The following is a 26416-nucleotide window of genomic DNA, read 5'->3' as shown; positions in this document are numbered from 1 at the left end:
TAGGATCTTCGTATATCTCAGGAGGTTCACCTATAGGTTCTTCTGGATCACTGTCACCGAAGAAGAGAGAAGGGTGACTCAGTGATGTGGTGGGGGTGTTGGGTAGGAATTTGCCTGTTTTATCTCGGTTCCTACGAGGCATGAAATGGAAATACTTTTTGATTGCTTTTGTTGTTTTTCTCTTTGGTACCTGCAAAACTGAAACAGATTGATCTACAACTAACTATCTTGCTGAAATAAAAATTCAGAATTGAAATGAAAGCAGGAAAGGACTAATCTACTTTGCTCAAATGGAATTGCAGGAATGGAAATGCTAGTCTACGCTTGCAGAATTGAAAGGCTAATCTATGCTTGCAAAATTGAAATTGCGGAATTGAAATGCTAATCTATGAAAGCAGGAAATGTCTATGCTACTTTTGCAGAATGGAAATGAAATAAACTACTTGGCAGAAGGCGAGAGTAGGAAAATAGAAGAAAAGCAACAATTACTAATACTCTGACGCTTCCCCGGCAACGGCGCCAAAAAGATGGTGAGCTCCAGTATTGTAGCAATAATGCTACAACTCCTGGAGCTTCCTTCTCTAATTTTATCAACCCGGTAGTTCGTAACAAACTTGGAAGCGACGATGCTGTATGCACAAGTACTAGCTCTTGTCGCAGCTGTCACTTGGTCAGCTGGCACAAGTCCGCTAGGGCTCAAGCCAACGTCTATATGTTCTCAGAAGAAGCTTTCTAAATGATGAACAAAGGCTATCTCAAAGGCAATCAACCTACTTTGCAAGAATGAACTGAAAGCCAACCAAACATGGAAACCCTAGTAAACCCTAATCTGACTAGCTTAATCCTTATGATGCAATGGTGGGAATGCAACTTCTAGAAATGATGCCATTACTTCTAGTGAGATGAGATGCATGAATTTAAACTACTTCCATTGAAGAGAACACGTTTTTGTATTTTTGCTCAAGTGGGTGGAGTTATTATGATTGTGCTTCTTACTGGGTCTTGACTGTGCAGGGGTAGTTCAAAGGGGAGGAAGGCTTGGGAAAGGTCAGGAGGACTCTGAGAGGTTCCAGGGGATCCCTCACATCATTCCACAGAAGTCCACAATGTTCAGGTGCTTGGCAACCGTGTTTGCAGGCTTCTACAGGATGTCTGCAGGGGATCCTACAGGAAACTCGGGATTTCTACAGGAAGTCTGCTAACTTCTACAGGATGTTCTGCAGTCGGAGTTTTGGGTGATGGAGGAGTGAAGGAGCTGTATGGATGGGTGGGTAAGATGAAAGAGGAGCTTGAGATGGCCTATGGACAGAGAGATGAGGTGGGGAAGGTGTGTGTAAATCTGGTTGGTCGATAGAAGGGTAGAGTAGTGGAAGGTCAAAAAGATTGAGCAACGTGGACAGTAGAAGGGTTGGAAGGCAAATGAGTTGAACAGAGGATGAGTAGGTGGCTTAGGCACGGTTCAGAAGGATAAGAACACGATGAAGTGGTGCTGCGCAGTGTAAATGAAACAAATCACCCTTATCTTGCATGTAAACGAAAGTTCACCAACCTATTCTAACTGTTTTATTAGGAATCAATGAACAGCAATGTAAGTTGAAGGGAATTCGTGCATGATGCTGAACCAAAGAGTCATTACTCAAGATATAATCGCATGAACAATTCTCCAATCGAAAACATTACATCAATACTTGCATGCATATGTTAAAACAGTGTTTTTGGCAGTTGGCACGGTCTACACTTCCGGTCCCCAAACAGAGGTGAAAGTGAGCATGCATTCAACCTTTTTGAACTCAACGTAACTTCAATCTCCCTACGCTAATTCTGAACTACTGAAACAACTGCATTCATGAAACTAACCTACATAACCAAACCGAAACAGTCAACTCAGCAAACTGTATTTTTCAAGTGCATGTAAAGGAAAGAAATGCAATGATAAAAGAAAGACAAGTAACAATACAAAAAGAAGGAGGTCTATTGCTCTCAGGTTGGGCCCTAACCTGAGAGCTATAGCTCCCCTAAGAACTCAAAATCGAATCCAAATCTGCCTGCCTTTTATTAAAAGATCATAATCATGAGTCTAACAACATGCCAAAATTGGCTTACAAAGAGCAAAAACAGAGCTACAGCTCGTAATCCAAAATCTACAACAAAAGTTCCAGAGTCTCATCAACGGCTACAGTCTCAATATTTATACATGATGAGGGCCAAGGTGGCCTCCTCAATTAGTGGAGCTTGGCTGTCCAACTAAAAGTAAATTGTTGTTCCTGTAGAATCCGTTGGCTGCCTTCTAGCTCGGTGGTGATAGCTGTTGGCGCTCAGAGTTGGGGTGGAGATCACGAGGGAGGTCATTCAAGGCTGTGGACAACCTCCCTATAAACCCGCAATGCCACCTTGGCTGTCTCCTTGTCTTCATTTGCGTGGTCTTTGCTCCATTTAATGTCAAAAAACCTAAAATCATCATGTATTAGCCACATAGGCATAATGACTGCCCTTCTTCCTACAAATAACACGAATATACTAAGAAATGATGCATAAGTGATAAAAAAATGAAGGGTTGAGCAAGGTAAGTAGGCCAAATGAGCCCAAATTGTTACCAAAATTTGGGGCTCATCAGTTTCCAAAAGCCTAAAAGTTGAATTTCTATTGCATTGGCTTTCAGTGTTTCCTTACCTCGGGTTAAACCAAAAATCCTTCTCCCTTGTCGCTAATATAACTTGGAAAAGGATGGGAAGACGTTGATCGCTCCTGGAAAATTTACTTCACATTTTTCTTCAAAGGAATAACAAGATCCACAAGTTGCCTTTCTTGTTGTTCATCTTCCAAATTATCGCCAACATCATGTTCTTCCTTTAGTTAGGGTTCCAGAAGAGGTTGGTAAAACATAACAAGAGCTCTTAATGTTGTCATTCAAAGTGTCTTCAAGCTAGAGGAAGAGAAAAGTGGTTTTAATTCAATATTATAAATTTTGACACTAGAAGCATAATCATAAGTGGGATCCCTATAAGCATTATCAGAGATATATCGAATATCATCTCACTCTATAGCAACATCACAATAAGCAATTGAACCTGCACCACTCAAGAGAAATTGTGAAGGAAAAGATGGGTAATTGGGAAAGAAAGTCAAGGCGGAGGTAATAACTATAGTAGCTATTGATGTAGAAAATAATGCAAGAAAAGACGAATGAAGAGACTTTGTTGATAAGTCGAGACTTTTCTTCAATAGATCAAACACTACTCCAATCACTACCATGGTTGTTTTTTAAAAGACTCCTGCCCAGGGTTCCTTTGGGGTTCAATAATAACGATAGATTTTCCCTAACAACCCAATTTTATCATCTCTGAGAACAATTTGAAGCCCTCCTCTTTGTTGTTGTACCCCATGTCTCTCAAACAAATCAAATTTTGGAACTGCCCTCGGGAGAGAAGAAGTTGTACAATGATGATGCATGTTGACATCTTTAGAAATTGTTGAATTTAGGCTTCTGTGATCCATATCAAGTTTTTTGAGAAGAGTTTTCGGCGGAAATCACATTATAATACATTTGTCGACGCGTTTCGAACCAACAAGTGTGGTTCATCGTCAAGACAAGTTGAAAAACCAGATCATGGCTGCAGTATAAATAGAGAGAGCAGGTTATCTAACGGCTACATTTGACCTGGAATGGCTACATTTGACCAAGAAATGGCTACATTAGACTGGGTAACCGGATAGGACCAAGAGAAATGGAGAGGGACATATAATTAGTTAATTAAATCATTAGAAAGTTAGTTTTATTTCTATTTACGATTAAGTGTAAATTGTTTGCATTTAACCAAATTAACTAATAGGCTTATTTTTATTATTATTATTTATTTTTTTTTTAATCATCAAAGACTAGAAAAAGACATAATAATATTATTATATTAAATAATAAGAATAAATGAGTAATAACTAAATAGTCTAATTAGTTAGTTAGTTCTTTGACTTAATTCATAATTTAATTTAATTATATTAGAAACGAAACAATTTTTATTTAGAATATAAATAAAAGTCAATGGAAAAAATATATCTATTTTCAATTAGTTAGTTAATTCAATTTATAATTTATTTATTTATTTTTATATTTTATTTTTTATTTTTTTACTCAAGGAGTAACTGGATTAATGGTATAAACATTTATAATCATATTATCAATGTTTTATGAATAACTGAGTTTTATTCATTTATATAATAATTAAGGCGTAAAAATTAATACATAAATTATTGAATGAAAAAACCCAAAGGGAAGAAAGGGAAGACTCGAAAAACAATCGAGATGACGAGGGGGAAAAAAGATAACACAAGGGGCGGGGGGAAGGTTTGCTAGGAAGAAAAGGCAGGGATCCAACAACTACTAATTTTCCAGCCATCATCTTTATTGAGATTGCTCGGCTTTTTTTCAATTTCTATAGCTTCCCTAAATCTTAAAACTTGCTAATATGGATTCTCATTTTCCTTTGACTATTTCGTTTTGTGAGACCAAATAGTTGATAGCATGGAAGCATTGGTAGCTATTAACATAAATGGTTGGTTGCATACAAACACTAGGCATAGTAAAGTCACCATCAACAATCGTCTATTGATCATTTTGGTTAGTGTTTATATAGAAATGCCTATTTCTCCATCTCTTGCTCGTTTGTTTATTTTTTTATTTATTGAATGTTATTTATTTACATATGACCACCTCACAGTTTATGCGATTGGAATCCATTAGAATAACGTTAATTATCTACTCAAAGTAAAATGGTTTGAAATTGACATAAGAGCATCCTTTCTATACACCAGTGATACCATATTTACAATGGTTCGAAGCCATCAACTCCACTTTTATCATATTCGGTGGAGCATAAATGAACAGATCATGATAATCGCTTTTCTAGCTTTATAGAAGCTAGAAAAAGGGGCACAATCCCAATCTAATTTTTATTAATTATATATATACTTATTACAATTGTTTATGTTTTTAGTAGTCTAAAAAAAAAAAAGATATATATATATATATATATATATATATATATATATATATATATATATATATATATATATATATATATATATATATTTTAACGTTCACAAAGGTAAAGATGGTTTATGAGACAGATTGCTTCTTCATCTGCTTGATGTATTCGACTTTTTTTTGTGAAGTTTCAAAATAAATGCTTCTAGCTTCTCGATAATACTCTTGGCTAAATAGATTATCTCAAGAGCTAGCTGCGAGCATATCTGCATAACTTTCCTGATTGTCTTTAAAAGCTTCACATTCTAAAATAAAATATTTTTATGTTTTCATTTTTCCGAATAAAAACAAAAAAACATAAATGTTAATAATTGTTTAGACAAAAATAAGGGCCAACCAACTTTCATAACATGTTTATGTACATATGGATAAGTAATTCATCATAACAAATTTTCGTAAGGTATGTATATGTGCAAGTTGTTTCATAAAATACCGCCAAGCAGTGGTAGTTATTTGCATAGACTATCCAAAGAACGAATTGTATATTATCAATTAATCAATCTATGCCATGATGCGACAAATGGAGAGTTACAACATATTAGTTGTGAGAATAATTTCGGCAAAATCACATAGAGAATCATTTGTCAACACGTTTCGAACCAACTAGTGTGGTTCATCGTCAGGACAAGTTGAGGAACAAATCTGAGCGATCAGTTAAATAGTGCATGCAGGTCCTCCAACGGCTATATTTGACCGGGCAACGGTTAAAAAGACTCTTAACGGCTAGATTAGACCAGGGCCTAGGGGAAAGGGTCAAGGTTAGTTAAAATATTCAAATAATATTATAATTTCTCATCTTATGGTAAATCATAATTAAAGAGATCATAGTTTAATTTTTTATTATTATTATCACAATTATTAACTTCTCAAATAAATATTATTAATCCAATAATAGACTAAATTTTACCTTTTTTTTCTTTTTTCTTTTTTCTTTTTTTTTTTTTTATATTATCAATAGCAATATTATTATATTAATATCAAATTTATATTAAATTATTATCATTAATAGTAATATTATTGTATTAACTTAATAGTAATATTATTATATTAATTTCAAATTAATATTATTAATAACATTAGCCTAGGGTAAATTTTCTAATATATGAGTAACTTGAATAATATTACAATTGCTACTATTTTACTTGCCGTTTCATGATACTAGTTATATTTAGAGAGACTTAATTACTAAATAACAATAATATTATACTTAAAACTAATAATACTGGTCTAGGGTGAATAATTAAAGATTATTAATTAATAAAGTGACTAATGTTATTAAAAGAATGAGACTATTATTACTAAACTATGAAAACAACGGACAGCTAAACAAACAGAGAGGGGTCATATAATAATATTATATTAATTTGATATTAATATAATAATATTACTATTAACTTGAAGTTAATATAATAATATTACTATTAACTTTTTTTTGTATGTAAAGGTAGTGCCATTCTTTTCTTTTTATATCAAACAGGGAAACCATATACATCGTTCTGGTGGCCTCACCCTGCCCCGAAGGGAAACCAGGTCTGTTGGCCACCTTAAATTGTTATAAGCGTTCCAAAAACAAAACTTGACCAGTCTTTCCATATTGGCTACATACACTATACAACTGAAACTACTTATTAAACTACTAGTTCGCATGCAACTGTAAAAAGAGAAATTCAAAACAGCTTTAGCAGAGCCTCTAGAAGCTCATTCTTTCCTAGTTCCTGTGTGCTGGTCCATGTCCATGGGAATATGCGCCTGATCTACCTGGCTAGGGCCGCTTCCAGCCATCCTGGACAGTATTTGAGACATCTCCTCTAACTTGTTATTCTGGTTTATCATGATGACTTGGAAATTCTTCATTTCCTTCTGCAGATTTGGCACCCCATTGGCTAGTTCCGCCATTTCCTTTGCAACTTGTTCAAGAGCTTTTGCCAGCAGGCGTTTTAGGACCCAGTAAATACGCAGAGATTGCCTATACAGGGTCAGCCTTCCCCGTGTGTTGCCTGGATCGGTCATCATTTCTGCCCAATCTTCTGTCTCTGAACCTGACTGCTCCTCCAGGATGTTGGCTTCCATATTTTGGATAATGCGTCAAATGTCTTCCTCCGTGCCTTCCTGGTAAGCACTGGCCGCTTCTTGAACTACTATCAGGGTCGATCTCCTTCCTCTACGCTGACTATCTATTGCTTCTGCTGACCTGCCACCCTGGTTCCCCTGCCTTGGGTGACCCCAGCCTCCTCGTCCTCTTCCCCCGCCCAGACGCGCCATCCCTTGTCCTGCCCTCACCTGTAGACATTCATCAATCACAGGTGTTAGTTTTTGGAGATTCTCATCATCAACCTCACTTGCCAGCCTTTGGTTATTCCCCGATTTCTGTTGCAATCCTCTTTGTTTCTTCAGGTTTGGCTTTGCTCTCCCTTCTCCGGGTACAAAAGGTCTATTATGCCCTCTGCCATGCGGACCAGATGATGGGAAATTGGCATAATTTTCGGGTCTCCCTTACCAGGCTCCACCTCCTCTTCTGCCTAGGGATACTTATCTCGGTTTCCCTCATATTTTCTCCAACTGTATTCACTGCTACAATTTTCCTTTTTCTCAGGATTCCCCACCCGGTGTAATTCCATATAACCTTCTTCGTGAATTGCAGAGGGGCGCTCATAATTCTCCTCCTCCCGGGCTTCACATCGACTAAACATATCCATTCTGTCAATTGAACTATATGGAAAGGAGACAGAGTTCACAAAAAACACATACCCGAAGCCAACCTCCCTGTTGTTGACTTCTGGTTGTGGCTCTTGCAGCTCCTCCCTCGCCCCGTTCAGAATGAGTTTACCTCTACCTACCGCAATCTTCATATAATGGCTCTTCGTTGCCATATTCTCTCTGCCACTACCACCGCCACTCCTGCTACTCATCTTCGATCCACCACCTCCACAATATTACTATTAACTTAAAGTTAATACAATAATATTACTATTAATAATAATAATTTAATATAAATTTGATATTAATATAATAATATTGCTATTGATAATATAAATAAATAAATAAATAAAATAAGATAAATTTAGTCTATTATTGGATTAATAATATTTATTTGAGAAGTTAATAATTGTGGTAATAATAATAAAAAATTAAACTATGATCTCTTTAATTATGATTTACCATAAGATGAGAAATTATAATATTATTTGAATATTTTAACTAACCTTGACCCTTTCCCCTAGGCCCCAGTCTAATCTAGTCGTTAAGAGTCTTTTTAACCGTTGCCCGATCAAATATAGCCGTTGGAGGACCTGCATGCACTATTTAACTGATCACTCATATTTGTTCCTCAACTTGTCCTGACGATGAACCACACTAGTTGGTTTGAAACGCGTCGACAAATGATTCTCTATGTGATTTTGCCGAAATTATTCTCACAATCAAAGTATGGATCACAAAAGTCTAAACTTTTTAACATATTAGTTTTTATGGTTTATATTTATCGACAATGAGAGAGAGAGTTATGGACATACGCATGTCGTTTCTTCCATGTTGTCATTAATTTTAACTTATTGTATATCCAAACTACAACTCGTGTGATGTCCAACAAGTCCATGAAATATAGCTTCTCTGGCCAGACACTTAAAATTTATATATTACAAATTTTAACATCTGGTTAACATAAAAATCTAACTACATTCATGGATATAAGACGCATGAATTATACACTATTAAAAATCCATCAACGTATATAGTTCATGGACCTATAAATATGTATAGTGAGTACTATAAACACTTAAATTAGTTTTCCATGAAGTGTTAGAGAGAAATTTCACACAAAGTTACATGTAAAAGAAATTTAACTTAGTAATTCATAAACAACGAGCATAGATAATGTTACTTAGATCATGTTACTTATGTGAATGGTTTTTAATGGGTAATTGAAAGAGGGATTTTTATTCTCTTCCCAACCGTAGGCTAGTTGCATTATATCTATTTTGCAACTGACCACCTTCAAACCAGATCCAAGGTTTGATGATTTTGCAAGTAGTTTTAACGGTAAATAGCAAACACTTTTGTAACCAACACTCAGGCAAATGTTTTGCATTAAGACTCTACATTTCCAACAAAGATGGAGCAATAACACTCTGGTTAGTGAGTTGATATAATGAGTTTGTGTCTAGAAATTATCATTGAGGAATTCTGAGAGGGCTCGATGTGATGGAACCAAAAGAGTAAGAGGAAAATGCAAAGGGGTTAGAGTTTTGAGAAATCCCTTGAGGTAAATCAAGCAACCTCAGTAAGAATGATGTTGTTTATACTAGAGTGAGCAAGGAAGGATGTGATCCTTGTCATCTCCCCTTTGTTGCATATATATCTCTCAGTGCCACCACCCTTTGCATCTCATTGTACGTCTGAGGGTGCCTTCACATGCACACTTTGTCCTTTCAAAACTTGAGGAGGGAAATGGAATGGGCACTACCCAACTGATTTGTCCCTTCACATTCTCAGCGGCCGACTCCTTTGTGACTCAAACAAGTCAACCCAACCGCATTAATTATGGATTCAATTAATTCAACAGATAAGCATACAACTTTTTAGGTCAATAAGCAAAACACAACAATCTTCCCTAAGACTAGGGATCCATAAGGTAGTCCAACCTTTATTTGTTTCATTTATTTAATTTTAATTAATAATTTCAAATATTGAAAAATTATAATTTTGGTCATTCATGGTTCTCTTTCCATGATGGCATGGTCGACACAATAACAGGGGTAGCACAAGGGGATGTTACAACTGGAGTGGAGGATGGAAGGCTACTAAAGCTAAAAAGGACATTTTGCATGCACATAAATCTGCATAAGTTTGTCATCACGGTGAAGGTTAATTGCCATCTAGTCTTCAATGGCATGCTAGATTTGGACATAACCTTCGTTTACTAAAAAACAATGTTGTTCCTAGTTTTCCTATTATTCCTAGGAAACTAAAGCAATGTGATGCTTGTATCATTAGAAAGCATATCAAATAACCTTTACATGACTCCACGTCCAAAGAATGTAGAAAACTTGGATTGATACATTCTAATTTGAGTGACCTTACACATGTTTTTTAAACAACTTTCTTCAGATGTCTCACCTTATGTGTTTTCCATGGGCTATGGCAAATAGTTTTACCATGCTTTCTTGTTTTTGTTGCTATAAGTCATATTACTATATGTTGTCATAAACATGCAATTAGGTATATGTTTTAAACTACTTTTATTAGATCATACTTTGATGTATTCAATTTCTATATTTTGGAAATCTTTCTATGAATCTTAACAATGCAAAACATTTTATCCATATAAACATATTTTTTTTAAACCAGAATGAGTAATATATTTATATATCAATCGCACTCGTTCACATTCAAAATTGGGATTTTACATCAAAATTTCGAGCCTACTAAGGGCTTTTGAAACTTCATTTGTTCCCCATCCCTTCCCTAAGAATTTTCCCCATACTTCTTACAAAAATATCCCATTACTGGTAGCCTGTGGCTATACATTCTACAGTACTGATATAGTAAATATTTACACGTATAGTTTGCCATAATAAAAACATTTTTAAACTGAGAGAGAAAATAGATTACTCCTCCATCGACGTTGGACTGTTAAGATCAAGTCCAATGAATTATTCTTCAGTCCTCAGGCTGTTCTCTTCCATTTTGAGCTTTAGATGCTCAATTTGTTGTCTCAGCGCGTCCACCTCGTCCTCTAGTTGTCGGATGCGCTCCTTCTTTTCGAGTTGTTGCTCCTGCATAGCTAGTGCCTCCTTTTGTTGTTGGTGGATACACCTCTGCAGAATAGCCAGACCTTCCCTGCATTCCAAATGCTCTTGCACGCAGTCCTTATAGGTGTGCATGTTGCTACCATCTTCCCGAGCTCTACCCTCCCTTGACCCCCCCGTCCTAGGCCGACAACGGCCCCAAGAACCAGAGATAGAACTATCCTCCGCTGAGTTACTTTGCACGCTCATAGAACTATCCTCTGCTGAGTTACTTTGCACGCTCATTTTATCCACCGAGGAACAACCAAAATACCTAATCTCCAAGATATCGCAGACCCCAAACATAGGAATGTTCCAGACAATCAACCCAAAGTCTGTGTTTTGCTGCTCAAACTCCCCCGCCCGACTCATCTTACCAGCACAAATCTTTACAAAACTCAGCCTACCAACACTCAACATATCATCACCCAACTTCCCCTCCTAACTGCATACACCATCAGAGACCACCCTAATGGCTAGCACTTTGACCCGAAACTCACAACAGTTACTCTATGACCCCAGCTTCAGCCGCTAGGCCTTCGCAAAAGCCACCTTTCGCAAAAATTAACCAGAAACTATGACAACAAATCAAATTGTTACCACATTTATAAAAGGCGCAAGTCTGGATTTTAATGCAGGACTGGAGATTGATACTCATGAAGCTGAGATCCCAATGCTCCACCATAATTTCCCATCTATTCTCATCACCCTTCATCCTAACCCACGCCTTCCTCCCACGCGCAGTCTGAGCAATTCAGAGCAGAGGGATTAAATGTTTCTAACAGTCTCCCATTATCTTACCTTAACCTAGGTTGGATCAGCGACCATTGCAACAGTTTCTATGCAGTGGGGGTTGGGTTCTCACGTTGTGAGATCTCTCGGAACCAAGTGTAGTACCTTCGTGATGGGAGCAACCACATTAAAGCAACGAGCACGGACCAGACTGAGTAAAGGCTAATGAGATAGGGGTCGGGGAGCGGGAGATGGAATGGAGTGGAGAAGGGGGCCATAACTGAATGGAGTGGAGGAGGAACATAATGGAATGTAAGCTTTTGAGAATGGGAAGGGGAAGGGTGACGAGGGCTAGGGAGGAGAAGTGAAATGGGAGATGAGGGGAGGGGGAGTGTTATAGGTCAATTTGGGCACATCAACCCCAGCTTCCAGATCCGTATTATTAGGGTCCATCAATCCCTAATTCAGTTGTTTTCATTCCCTAATGAAGTTAACCTACATCATGCTTGCCTCCCAAGAGTTTCATGTCACCATTCATCCAAAAAGTGTCCCTAAGGAGATCAGCGCAGGGAGCCTTCTATCAGGCTGCAATGCATTGCAGGAACTACACTGTCTGGGTGCTATGCATCGCACCTAGCCTTTGTTTCACCTGCGCTGAGCGAGATTCATCAAATTTTTGAAATGAATCCATTGGATTCCTCATCCAATGGATGCTTCTGGAAGTTTCCAGATGGATTGGGCTCGCTTTTGGATGAGGAAGGAGATGAATGAACCTTAATCCATTATCCCTTCCTCCATGGAACCACTTCCCAATTTTGGCAAAGCATTCATGAGGGCCATTAATGGCTTAACCTCCTCCATTCAGCTATAAATGGACCAAGCATTCAAAGGCTTGGGGAGGTTGGAACTTCTTGAGCTAAGGAAATGCTGTTTGAATGAGATTAGTAAGAGTATTGTAATGATGTCAAATTTTTGCTTCATGAGGAGAGAAGGGTTTGAAGCTGGAAGGATGACACTGAATCGAGCATGCATCTACATGGGTTGTACTCTTTCCTTCTATCAATAAAGAATTCTAAGTTTTTTCCATTCATGTGTTTATATGATGTATATTGTATTCTTGATTATATGATATGTTTAGTTAACAGATCGTCGTTATTGTATGCTTTGATGGGTTTCTATCTCGGCTTGTGTGCAGGTACTTTCCAAGCGAGTTAAGTATAGAAAGGAGTGGTGAAATCGGTCAAAGGAGAGAGGGATCAAGCGAAAGTTACAGGTTGGTACCTTTGTTCTTCTTTCTCTTATCTGTTAACTATAGGAAAAGCGATGAATTACTTTGTTTGTTGTTTCTAGACTAGCTACTAGGTCTAGAGGGTTAGGCGTTTGAAGAAACACTAAATTTGCCCAAAACAAATTGGCGACTCCACTGGGGATCGTTTTAACCCTTTTAGTAGCTTGTCAGCTTCTTAAGAGACCTTGACATACTTTACTTGTTGTAATTCAGCCTTTTGCATTGAATTTTGGTCAAAATTTGAGGTTAGATGACTCTTGAGTGGCCACACAGGAACCAGTGCAGGCTAGCCTTAGAGACAGTGCGCTGCAGTGTAGTTAGGCCTTCTTTGACCTACGCTGATTAAGCTTGGAATATTTTGATCAACACAGTTTGGCCCTCTTTGGCCTGCGTTGATCAGTTTTGAAATCATTGAAATCAACGCACTTTTTAGTGAGAGACAGTGTTATGCAGCACAGTTAGCTCCTCTTTGACCTACGCTGATCAACCTTAGGTTAAATTCCCACCTTTGGATTGAGTTTTTGCCAAAATTCTTCTGATTGCTTGCTTGCTGAAAATCAATGATGTATTATCTCTGAAAACAGTCTTTTCATCTCCTTAGCCAGCCAGCGCTACTTTGATTGGATTGATTAATGTTTATTTAATGTTTTCTTTGTCATTATCAGTCTATAGTCAAAGTTAGTTTTTGGTCGATTGATCTTTATCGAAAGAAAGTGTCGTGAAGTCGTCTTTTCCTTCAAAAGCTGAATTGTCGTAAAGTCTTCATTCATAAAAGATCGATTGATTTATATGTGCATTTGATTTTTATTTTCATTTAAAGTGTCGAAAATCTTCATTTCTTTAAAATCAAAAGTGTCGTACAATCTTCCTTTCCCTTTTAAAAGAAATTGTCACAAATCGTCATTTTTTATGAAAAGAGTTATGAATCGTTTGTGCATTAGTTTTTCTTATTGCATCATTCACATTAAGAGAAACTGAAAAGGAAAACATGCATTGTGCATCTTAAAGTTTGTGAATGCTTGAAAGGAATGGTTTAGGGAATTGCATCTAGTTTGTGCTCTTTGTTGATTGTTCAAAAAGTACTTGTATGCTCTATCCCTCATAGCTAGGATTTTCATTGCTGAAATTAAATGGAAAGAGTGCTTCTCATTCTAGTTGCATTTTTAGGAATTTCAAAAAACATCACGTGGTGAACCTTCAAAGGCAAATTTTAAGCAAGATCAACCTAAAATTTACATCAATTAATCTAATAACGCATTGGAACTTAACGAAAAACATCTAGAGGTCTAGGCTAGAGACGTGTTCCGGCGTCTTTAAACCTAGTGGTTGTCGTTTTCACTGAGGTTGGGTGATTCCTCCTCTCTGATTCGATAAGTACTAGTACGTACTTGTGCTCCCTGTACCGTCGAGTATATAGTGGGAGACCCCAATAGGTTGAAATCCTTTATCCCTAGGAAGCCGAGTCTGCCGCCTTACCGATCGCAACGCACCAAACACAACATTCGGGAATATTGACTGATGTACATAAAATCCTTGGTAATTTCTCTTTCATTCATCACCAAGGTGTATATTACAGTTTTGTGATTTGTCTGGTAAACCCTCTTGTCTAGAATCTCCAGAGCTGTCATTTTCGTTCCTTTTTTACTCTTTAAAAGTAAAGGGATCATTTGAGCACTTGTCCTTTCAGGCTCATTAAACATCGAAAGCGACTAGAGTCATATTTTGCTTTTTCTTGACTCTTTAAAGATGAAAAAGCCAAGTTGTGTTCCAGTGTTGTAAAAATTAATTGACCGCGGATAACATCCTCCACGCTCGCTCCTTAGTTGATCTTAGGTTGAAACATATGGCGACGAATCCGGAGTCCATCAATCAAGGAATTCCTTTTGATGGGAATCCTAGTCCTTTTCCTCCTTTCGGAAATATTGGTGCTCCTTATATGGCTACATTGTGCCTTCCGGGATTTACCATTGGCTTGCCAGTATGGTTGTTTTCAACCTCCTTGGTTCAAAATGTCGTGTTTTCTCCGCAATCGAGTACACCTCCAACTGGACAAAATCAATCTCTAGTTGATCCTAAAGTTGACCCTTTGCCTTCTTCCTCAGTTGTTTCTTCCTCCCCTTCTTCCTCTTCGCCTCGTGAAAGTATTGGTACTAGTAACCAAGTGGCTAAGAAGAAGAAGAAAGGAAGAAGAAGAAGAAGAAGCAAATTCAGCAGAGGGGCAACCAAGCAACCATTGCTTTGAATGCAACATATGATGAGAAATTGTCCATAAAGCCTCACAAAGTTTGATATCCATGCAAACTTTGTATGGGAGACCATCTTCTTCAAAATTGTCCTGATATTCCTCATATAGTAGAAGAATGGTCTTCCCGTTCACATCATCCTGTGTCATCAACTTCTGGAAATCATGTTGGTGACACGCCATCAACTAGTGGCAGTAAAGATCATGGAAAGGAGGGAAAAGTTAAGTTTCCATGTAGGTTATGTGAAGGGAATCACCCCATTCACCTTTGTCCCTATCTGGATGAAGCCAAAAAAGTGTTGGATAACTGTCCTGCTTCACTGCAACGACTTCCATCTGGTTACAGGAAACTCTCCCTAAATCCTTCACTAGTTGATGAATAGGCTAACGAAAATCAACCATTGGTTGAAACCACTCTATTTGAAAATGAATCCTATGAGTCTATACCCGACCCAAATCAACAAGTCAAGGTAATAGTTGACTCGATTTCACCTTCAGAAAATTGTACCTTTCCCAAAGAGAGTGAAAATGATACCACTCAAGTTCTTTTTGTTTCTTCAGATTCTAATGAGCTTGGGGGCAATCCTCTTGTTCCATCAAGACAGGAGGAAAATCCTCCCGCTCTCGTAACTCAAGGGGTTAATTCTCCTGTTTCTACGGGACCCCCTCCAAGTAGTCTAGTCACTTCCTTTGATTGGAATCGACTGGCAGGATTCTGCCTTCCTTCTTATGTGCCCTTCCAGATCATAGTACAAGTTTGTAATATGATTGTATCTGGCACTATTATAGATGAAGGTGCGTCTGTGAGTATCCTTTCCTCAACTGCTTGGCAAGCGCTCGGTTCGCCGCCGCTTGTGCCAGTTACCTAGAATCTGTTGGCTTTTAATAGAGGAACCAGTCGACCATTAGGGATCCTCCCTCAGTTACCTATTACTTTGGGAGGAAAAATCATTTATCTGAACGTGATGGTAGTCCCAGGCCCATTAGATTATAATTTACTCCTTGGGCGCAACTATGTTTATCACATGGGATCTATTGTTTCAACACTCTTTCGAGTGATTTGTTTCCCGCATGAAGGCAGGATTGTCATCGTTGACCAGCTTTCATTTCCCAGTCCAAATATGGCTCCTAGTCAACCATCTTCCCTAATTGGTCCTTTTGTACCAATGATATCATCCCCGCCACGGGTTAATTATGTGGCAACCTATTCCATACCTACATCCACTGACGATCAATTCAGTGATATTGTACATCATGTACTGTGGGCATTGGAACCAAATCTCTCCTTCATGACTGCTTATGAGTTGTGATTAACCATGAGCATAGTTCTTCTACTGTGTTAACCTCGTTAAAAAATGAAACAGGCCTCCCGAGGATAGTTTGTTGTCTTGTGTCAACCTCATTAAAAAATGAAACAAGGATACGAGGATAGTTCGTTGTCTTGTGTCAACCTCGTTAAAAAATGAAACAAGGGGCATGAGGATAGTTCCTTGTCTTGTGTCAACCTCGTTAAAAAATGAAACCAAGGTCCCCTAGAGCAAGTTCCAAGTCGAGTCTTTGATTAGATCTCGTAAAATCCCAGTCGAGTCTTTCACTTGATCTCATAAAAGAACCTTCATTCCATCCACTTGATAGCCTTGAGTAGTCTACTTAGGTGAATGTAATGAAGCTTGGGGGGCATGCACCTAATGGTAAAGTTAAGTTTCCCTGTAGGTTATGTGAAGGGAATCACCCCATTCACCTTTGTCCCTATCTGGACGAAGCCAAAAAGGTGTTGGATAACCGTCCTGCTTCATCGCAGCGACTTCCATCTGGTTACAGAAGACTCTCCCTTTCATCATGTTGGGGGCATGTAAACCAATTTCAAGCATAGTTCTTCGTTTCAATCTTGTGTAAAAATGAAACTGAATCCAAGCATAGTTCTTCGTTTCAAGCTTGTGTAAAAATGAAACTGAATCCAAGCATAGTTCCCTATGGTTCAAGCTTGTCTAAAAATGAACCCATTTCCATTTTTAACCCTTGTGATTGTCATTCTATCAGCCTTTTCGTCAGATGAGCCTTGGTTGTTTTCATCCCATCGCCACCATCCCTTTGGCCAAGCATACGCTTTCATTTGGTTGTTTTATCCTTTTTTGAGGAACAGTTGCCATAATTGGTTTTATTAGCCAGCCTCTTCACATAAATCAACATGTTTTGAGAAGTTCCAACATCACCGGAACCAGTTGCTACCTTAGACACCACTCATTCCTCAAAATGGAGTCCTCTTTAAGCTCTTTTCAGACTCTCTAAACATGAAAAGATTGTCGAGCACTTGTCGTTTCTAGCTCGTTAACGGATTAGAATCGATATCTACTCAGTATAGTTTTACCCCTTCTTCAGGCTGAGATAGATTAACTACGAAAAATGTACTCGTTGATCAAACATGATCAATAGGTTCTCTCTTGTATTATTTTATGCTTTTTCGGGCTTAAGAGACAAATGTACGAAAAATGTACGAAAAGGACCAAGTTTTCTTTGTCGTTAAACTCGTTAAAAACATTAAATAGCGACAAACTTGTCCATTTAGACAAGACCGAGTTTCACCTTCGCTAGACTCGTTAAAACATCAAATAGCGATGGATTCACCCGAAGGGTGGAATTATACAACAAGCATATGTTATCCTCCTAAAGCTTGATTAAAAATAAAGAGGTACTGGTCAGAAATGACTGGGGAAAATGGAAAAGGTCGGGAACACTTTATGGTAGCAGGTCGCTCTTGAACATGACACTTTCACCTCATCATCGTGACTATGTGGGTTGGGTCATTCAGCTTGATGGTTATCACACCGTTGGTCTATCATACCATCCATCACTTTGTTTTGGGTCAATGCTACCAATTCACTTCAGTGTCACCGATATGTTCAAGAGAAGTCATTCAATTCAAAACTTCATCCTTTACAATACTGTAAACCTTTATTTTCATGCCCGCCATTCCTGAACCTTGTGTCGTCAGTCGATGTTTCATCTCCAAAATCATTACCTCGTTTCGTGTCGTTGATGTGGGATACATCAAGGCCCTCCTGCGATGAGTCGCTTCTTGTCAACATCAGCACATCATCCAAGAAGTTGACTTAGAAACACCCCTTCAATACCTTGAGGCTTGCATACATCAAAGGCAGGTTTCTCGCTTCTGACGATAGGTTGACATCACTGGCCTTCGACCAAAAGACTTCGTATGGTGTTTGACATCAAATCATTTATTCACACCTTGCGAAATGTACTGCAGTACCTTAAGGGTCATTATCATTATCGATGATTCCTCTCGCGTCTGTTAATAGCTTACATCATTGGTCAGTAATTAGACAATGTCTCTCCATGTTCGACTTCAGATCATCTATTCACATGGTTAGACTTGTACTTAAGTGAAAGATTGGACGAGATTGAAGACCCCGGATCTAGTTTCATCCATCCGGGCTGCGATATATTTTTCAAGAGTACTATGTACAATGGCCTTACATTCATGGTCATCCATTCATGGGTCTATATCTGTAGACGACTATATTTGTACATGTAATGAAAGTTTATAAAGCTGAGCATGGGTATGCCTTCCCTCAGCTAAAAATTGTGAGAAAAAATCAAAGTATCATGATATTTGTATTGTAATTGATGCAGGTCACCTTCCACTTCGAAACCTTCTCTCCAAGTGGTAAAGCATCTCACTCGACATGTTTATTTTCGACTTCATGCTTTAGGGGGCAACTATTACAGGTCAATTTGGGCACATCAACCCCAGCTTCCAGATCCGTATTATTAGGGTCCATCAATCCCTAATTCAGTTGTTTTCATTCCCTAATGAAGTTAACCTACATCATGCTTGCTTCCCAAGAGTTTCATGTCACCATTCATCCAAAAAGTGTCCCTAAGGAGATCAACGCAGGGAGCCTTCTATTAGGCTGCAATGCATTACAGGAGCTACACTGTCTGGGTGCTATGCATCGCACCTAGCCTTTGTTTCACCTGCGCTGAGCGAGATTCATCAAATTTTTTAAATGAATCCATTGGATTCCTCATCCAATGGATGCTTCTGGAAGTTTCCAGATGGATTGGGCTCGCTTTTGGATGAGGAAGGAGATGAATGAACCTTAATCCATTATCCCTTCCTCCATGGAACCACTTCCCAATTTTGGCAAAGCATTCATGAGGGCCATTAATGGCTTAACCTCCTCCATTCAGCTATAAATGGACCAAGCATTCAAAGGCTTGGGGAGGTTGGAACTTCTTGAGCTAAGGAAATGTTGTTTGAATGAGATTAGTAAGAGTATTGTAATGATGTTGAATTGTTGCTTCATGAGGAGAGAAGGGTTTGAAGCTGGAAGGATGACACTGAATCGAGCATGCATCTACATGGGTTGTAATCTTTCCTTCTATCAATAAAGAATTCTAAGTTTTTTCCATTCATGTGTTTATATGATGTATATTGTATTCTTGATTCTATGATATGTTTAGTTAACAGATCGTCGTTATTGTATGCTTTGATAGGTTTCTATCTCGGCTTGTGTGCAGGTACTTTCCAAGTGAGTTAAGTACGAAAAGGAGTGGGGAAATCGGTCAAAGGAGAGAGGGATCAAGCGAAAGTTATAGGTTGGTACCTTTGTTCTTCTTCCTCTTATTTGTTAACTATAGGGAAAGTGACGAATTACTTTGTTTGTTGTTTCTAGACTAGCTACTAGGTCTAGAGGGTTAGGCGTTTGAAGAAACACTAAATTTTCCCAAAACAGGGAGGAAGGGTCGGGGGGGATTATAAAGAGAATGAATGGAGAGAGGGGGGGGTTTAGCGAAAATGATTAAAATACCCTAATATTTCGATATTGCTTTGAATTCCTAAACTCTTGGCAGAGCCAAGAATGCCAAACTCAATCCAATGTTTGGAACCCATGACTATGATTGGGGAATGCATAGTGTTTCCTCTATCTCATTCACTATACTTCTTTCTGCATTCAACTGACAAGCCAAGTTTGCTTGCTTATCTGCTTTCTGGTTATTCCTTCTTAGGATGTGAAAGAACGAAACGAAATCATACATTGGGATCTCTGAATGATTTGATTTAGATTCATGTTTTTTGCTGATGAATTGTATTTCATATGTTTTATAATCAACATTGAGTCTCTTAAGACTTGGATCTTTCTGATGCCTTTTTTTTTAGCCAAGGAAAGTCCTAGAAACATGCCATAAACCTCAACTTGATTGTTTGTCTTCCTACCGAGGCCCCAAACATATTTGTCTTCGATGTTTCCTTTGGAATTAATGAGAATCCCTCCCCTCGTGCGACCCCACCATATAAACATATTTTATCAATATAAAATCCATTGTTTTTCTTTCTCTGAAAAAATAAATTCTATAATTTTTTAAAATAAAATTTAAAAATAATAAAAAATATAATAATGTACATCCTCTTTAAGATTAGTGAATAACACTATTTAACAATTATAATTCACAAGTAATGCCAACGAAGCATATCGATGAGGTAATGACTTTGTCAACATTATTCCATGAGTATCGCTCTTTCGCATTTTCAACTTTTAATTAATGATATTTATCTTTTATAATAGAATTTATAAAATATATGACTAATTGTCCTTTCGCATTTTGCTTTTAATTAATGATATTTATATTATGTAATATAATTAATAAAATATATAACTAATTGTAAGCAATATTCCGTTAGTATCGTTCTTTTAAATTTGCAACTTTTAATTTATTTAAATCGACAAGCTCAACAATATTATTTCCCAACCTTTAAAATTGAAATTGAATTCTATATTTAATTTATAGAATTCAAAAAATATATGACTAATTCGCCAATAGGTGTATATATGCGAACTTTCGGTGGAAGAGGGTAGGTTGAATTTTGTTTTGTATTGATAATCGATAGTCAGATTTGATGAAAAGCAAATATTCTCAACATATTTTTCGTCTGAGTGTTTAATTCACAGTTGCGAAAATAGAAAAGCAAATGTCCAAGCGCGTGGCAAAACGTCCAAATGCGTGACAAGATTTAGTGTGGAAGTGTTGGCGGTTGCGTTAACATGTTCTGAAAGTTAGTTCATTAATATAGGAAAACGATAATATTAATATAATTGTTATTAAAAGAACACGTTAAAGTTAAAGTTAAATCTTAGTGTGTTACTATATTTGGCTTCCATGAAGTGGATGACGAAGGTCGAATAAACAAACTTAGTTCATGAATACACGAAAACTGCCATGTATGTTGTTAATGTATGTTACAACTAAATTATTAAAGGTAATTTAGTATGGTAAAAGTTTCAAAGAAATTTGTTAAGGTTAGTGACTACTTCTACCAGTCTTTACTAGTTATTGTTTCTAGAAGTGGATGCTAAAGCGCGTGGGGTGGGGGTGGATTGGAAAACGGTTGCCATCATTGATGTTGAGACCACTTGCATGCTTGCGGAGTTTGATATTTTATTGGAGCTTGGGTTGTTTTGTTCTTCTTTGTTTGAGTTAGCTGCTGGCATAGAATTGTGAATTGCGTGGGTGGGGCGTGCATCCTAAGCTTGGCGTGGAGACAAATACTACAGTTGCAGAGGAATACTACAGCGTGGGTGGGGTGTGCTTCCTAAGCTTGGCGTTGGAGACAAATACTACATTTGCAAAGGAATAGTACAATGGTTGTCCGTCCTCTGTCTTCAAACGAGTAAGAAGACTGAACGACATTTTCTATTCAAAGTATGAACTGGCATGTTAATCTAGCTATTTAGTGTAGGAGATGTTAATTTGAAAAAAACTAGTGTGCCTATTGAGTGTCCCTACTATGCACGTTAATAGGAAAATATGATAGGTCTGTACCTTAGAAAGTCGGTTAGCAAGGAAGCTACCTGATTTGGATAACTCTTGAACTGGTTGGAGCCAGTGGATTTACTCCATTGACAGACAAGGCCTGGCTATTCAGATTGGACTCGAGTGGTTTTGATATCTGAATACTTGAGTCATAAATACTAGAAATAACTGTGGAAGTCTGAGGCCTTGGGGGGAGACTTGGACGTAATTATCAGTCCCGTAGGTTGGGAGGAGAGCACGCCTAGACAGAGCAGTCCTAGCTGTTAAAATATCAGAAACAGATAAGTAACTAATCATGCCACTGTCTTTCTTAGAATAAATGTGATTATACAAATTTCATTTAATATACTCTTGCATGAAAACTTTTGTTTTTCTATATAACTAATTTGACTGTTAGTTAAGATAAAGTAGGATTACTGCTGGAAAATTAAGTTTTTGATTGGAAGACATCAATTAGTTAACAGGGGGTAAGGTTAGTCCTGTCAGGGTAAGAACCCAAAATTGGACAGTCTAGTACCCAGTATGTGGATATTCCTCGTGGGTTAAGAAGAAGTTCTTGAGGGGAACCCAACCTTCAACTTGAGGAGAAATGTTTAGACTAAATTGGTAGAGGAAGGCAGAAGTAAAACTAAGAAAATTCAAGGGTTTATTGCTCAGAATTAAATCAACTATAAAAACTGTAAACTTGAAGGATTCATTATCCACTATTAATTAAGGTACAATCCTTTCATTGACATTAATGTAAAACAGAGACAGAAATCCATTAAACTATAAATAAATTTGTAATATTTCAGAGAATAAACAAACTATGCAGAGCATGCAATAAATTGAAAAAATGTCATGAATATCATATCTCGCATTACCGAAAGAGTAAAGCTCATGTTTCGAATTCATTAAATCCCATTGAAAACAGAAATACATTTATATACTATCTCGTAATCAACCTGAGAAGTAATATCTTCTCTAATTGAACAGAGAACGAAAAACCTAAATGCAAATATAAATTAGAACTACAGAGTTATTAAACCGACTATGTAAAATTGTCCAAAGGCCTTCTCAGTATGCAAGGATCCTTAAAACGAAAGAGAATATACAAAATACATCGGGAAATCCCCTCAATGGACGATTTCAAATCAGGATTAAAATACAGATCATGGTTCAAATTATCTAATTCCTACAGACATGCCTTGTAGGTGTAAATCTATATATGGCCAGACAAATCGACAGCTCTCAACTATTCCTTAACTATCTACAAAAACTCTGAGGGCAAATAAGTAAAACCCAAAAAGACAGCTAATAGGAGAAACCTGGAAGCGAAGAGGAGCTTGGGGTCAATCATTTAGCTTTGTTAACCCTCAACATTAGCCACGACTGCAACCAAAATAGAATGACAAGGAAGCTGGGCAACTTAACCTGCACCAAAACCTAAGCAAGATTAAACCGAGGACAATTAGTTTCCAATAAGTATCGAAATTAGAGAAATATAGAGACCCGAGGTTACCTATTCATGTCGAAGGTTTCAAGAGATCTTCCAACAAAACCGAGAAAGGCTCAGAACAATTGACCCGGAATCCATGAAATCGACAGCAACAAAGCAACCTAGAAGTGGGTTAACCTGTTCCATGTGTTGTGTCGGTGCAGAACTGAATTCTAGAATAGGATTCTCCATGAAAGCTTCCAGATTTAGATTACTTGCGAAGAAGTCGAGAGGTTAGCCTCAACCGTCTTCAAAAAATACCTTAAGCACTCAGAACCCTCTTATAGCAGAGAGCAGTAATAGGATTAAAATACATGTCATGGTTCAAATTATCTAATTCCTACTGACAGGCCTTGTATGTGTAAATCTATATATGACTAGACAAATCGACAACTCTCAGTTGTTCCTTGACTATATACAAAAACTTTGAGGGCGAATAAGTAAAACCCAGAAACACAACGAATAGGAGAAACCTGGAAGCAAAGAGGAGCTTGGGGTCATCCATTTAGTTCTATTAACCCTCCACATTAGCGACGACTGCAACCAAAATAGAATGACGAGGACGCTGGGTAACTTAACCTACACCAAAAGCCAAGCAGGATTAGACTGAGGACAATCAGTTTCCAATAAGTATCGAAATTATATAAATATAAAGACCCGGGGTTACCTATTCATGTCGAAGGTTGCAATTGGAGACCTGCCAACAAAACCGAGAAAGGCTCAGAACAATTGACCCAGAACCCATGAAATCGACAACAACAAAGCAACCTAAAAGTGGGTTAACCTGTTCCAGGTGTTGTGTCGGTGCATAAATGAATTCTAGAACGGGGTTCTCCATGAAAGCTTCCAGATTTAGATTACCTGCGAAGAAGCTTGGTTAACCTGTTTTAGGCATTGTGTCAGTGCAGAACTGAATTCTAGAACCAGATTCTCCATGAACGCTTCTAGATTTAGATTACCTACAAAGCCAAGAGGTTAGCCTCAACGATCTTCGAAAAATACCTTAATCACTCTGAACCCTCTTACAGCAAGGAGCAGTAACACTACCAGTGAAAAATCAAGAGTTACCTGCTATGCCTGGTCCAAAGACGCCGTGGTTTGCAGAGCCATCTCACCGGCGGGGAGGAGTGCAAATGACAGATTTTCGAGGTAAAAGGGTCAGTGGTTACCTAAATTGTAGAAATTTTGAATAATATAACACTTATTCACAGAGATTATCATGATTATACACTATTTGAGGAATGCATGCATAATACATAACCTCCTCTACTATTGATCATCAATTTGCAGTATTCAAAAACAATCGCATGCGCACATTGAAGCATCAATCACACATATCAACACAGTATATCACGGGGAAAGCATACAGCTGAAAAACCCCAACTATCTGTATATTATATTGATTGAGAACATGTAACAATACATAGTACAATACTCCTCACAAGTACTCAGTACTATCTCCACCTATTACACACAAACTAGCTCAGATCTGAATCAATCACAGGTTCAAATCTCCTCTGCTGCTTGCCTGCCTCCATTGCGCAATCCTGCATGAGAATAATGATGAATGGCTGATCCAAACTCGTCTTTTTCTTGGCTGAACCATGCAATCCTCATTAGCAATACTCAATCCATGCATGTGCAAAATCTCATGCACAACTATAGTCACAACTGATAGCAATCTCAACCTCTAACACCTGTCTCCACTGAACTGTCCATGCACTGAGTTAACTGATGTATTCTTTAGTTGATTTATGAGTTAATAATTAGTGAATTAATTAATAATTAATTCACATCACTCATCACTAGTGTATTCTGTAGTTAGACTAAATACAACTAGTTCAACTAAGTCAAACTGAACACAACTCCATCAACTCCTCAATCAACTCCACTAAACTCAATCACTTGAGTTCTAATTGAAGTCCATCATGCAATAGCTCAACTAACCCATAAGAAAAGCGTATTTCCTTCTGGCAGTTGCATGTGCCACATCCGTAGCTCGAACTGAAGTGCTCCAAGAGGATAAGATAATGTTTATAGTCCAAATATTATTAAGAGCTAATAATATTCGACTGTTCTATTTTTAGCCTGGCAGTCTAAATAGAAGTCCATCTATTTTTACCAACATGACCAGTCATCCACAAATAGCATCCTGCAACTCATAGACCATGATCCATATGTCTAAAAATAGACTTTGTGCCAAAAATAGCCTGCGGGCCCACTTAGTGAAGACGACTTCTTTTTACTAAGCACCATTATCTTGTTGCATTTTCAACATAAATCGTTTGAGACAAGTGAAGACCATCGAATCCAACCCTAAATTAAATCAACAATGGAGATGTTTACAAGTGTCCTAGCTTGGATCTAAGACAAGTCCCATAGCTTGGGACCCACTCCAACCCTACCTCGAAATGCGATAATAGTTAATTAACATTTAAGATAGTACCTATATATGTGTTGGCAACGCCCTTGAGGCACATCAAATGTTATACCAAATTGTTATAATATAAAATTTTAATATATGTTAAAAATATATATGGATAAATATACTTTACAATGAAAATTTCACGAATAATGTGTGATATAGTTGAAGTGTCCCACTCGTGATAAAAAAAAAGTGAGAAAGAAAAACACACACAATATTTCAATATTCCATGAATGTTTAAATCCTCTCAATCTTTTTATTATAACATAAATATATTTATAATTATTTATTTACATTTCACAACTAATTTTTTTAAATAAAGATTTAAAAATATCTGATGTGATGAAGATAATACCACATATGAATATAATACCCTGAGATAATGTCGCAAGGGTAAAGTCAACGACAAACTACGATACATAAAATAAATTCACGTAATTGTTGGTGTTGGGGAAAAACCATGGAGCGGGTAACCAGTGGTGAAATTACGGGAAAGACCATGAATTAAAGACCTCTCTTATACTATTAATTGATTCCCGTGGTCTGGAGCGAAAATATGAAATTGGATTACAGTTCATTTGGATAGAAAGCTGT

At 37.5% G+C, this 26416-nt stretch overlaps 1 pseudogene; it reads right to left on the bottom strand.

Moving 5' to 3' along the window:
- Positions 1 to 2676: 2676 nt before the first annotated feature.
- Positions 2677 to 3252, bottom strand: LOC149197554 (uncharacterized; annotated as a pseudogene).
- Between the last annotated feature and the right edge of the window lie 23164 nt (positions 3253 to 26416).

Source organism: Pinus tabuliformis, chromosome 2_2 (assembly GCF_031772625.1).
Source record: "Pinus tabuliformis cultivar Carrire ecotype Pingquan chromosome 2_2, CPIR1, whole genome shotgun sequence".
Taxonomy (NCBI): Eukaryota; Viridiplantae; Streptophyta; class Pinopsida; order Pinales; family Pinaceae; genus Pinus; species Pinus tabuliformis.
Note: the sequence above shows the minus strand (reverse complement) of the source record. Positions and strands in the feature narration are given on the sequence as shown.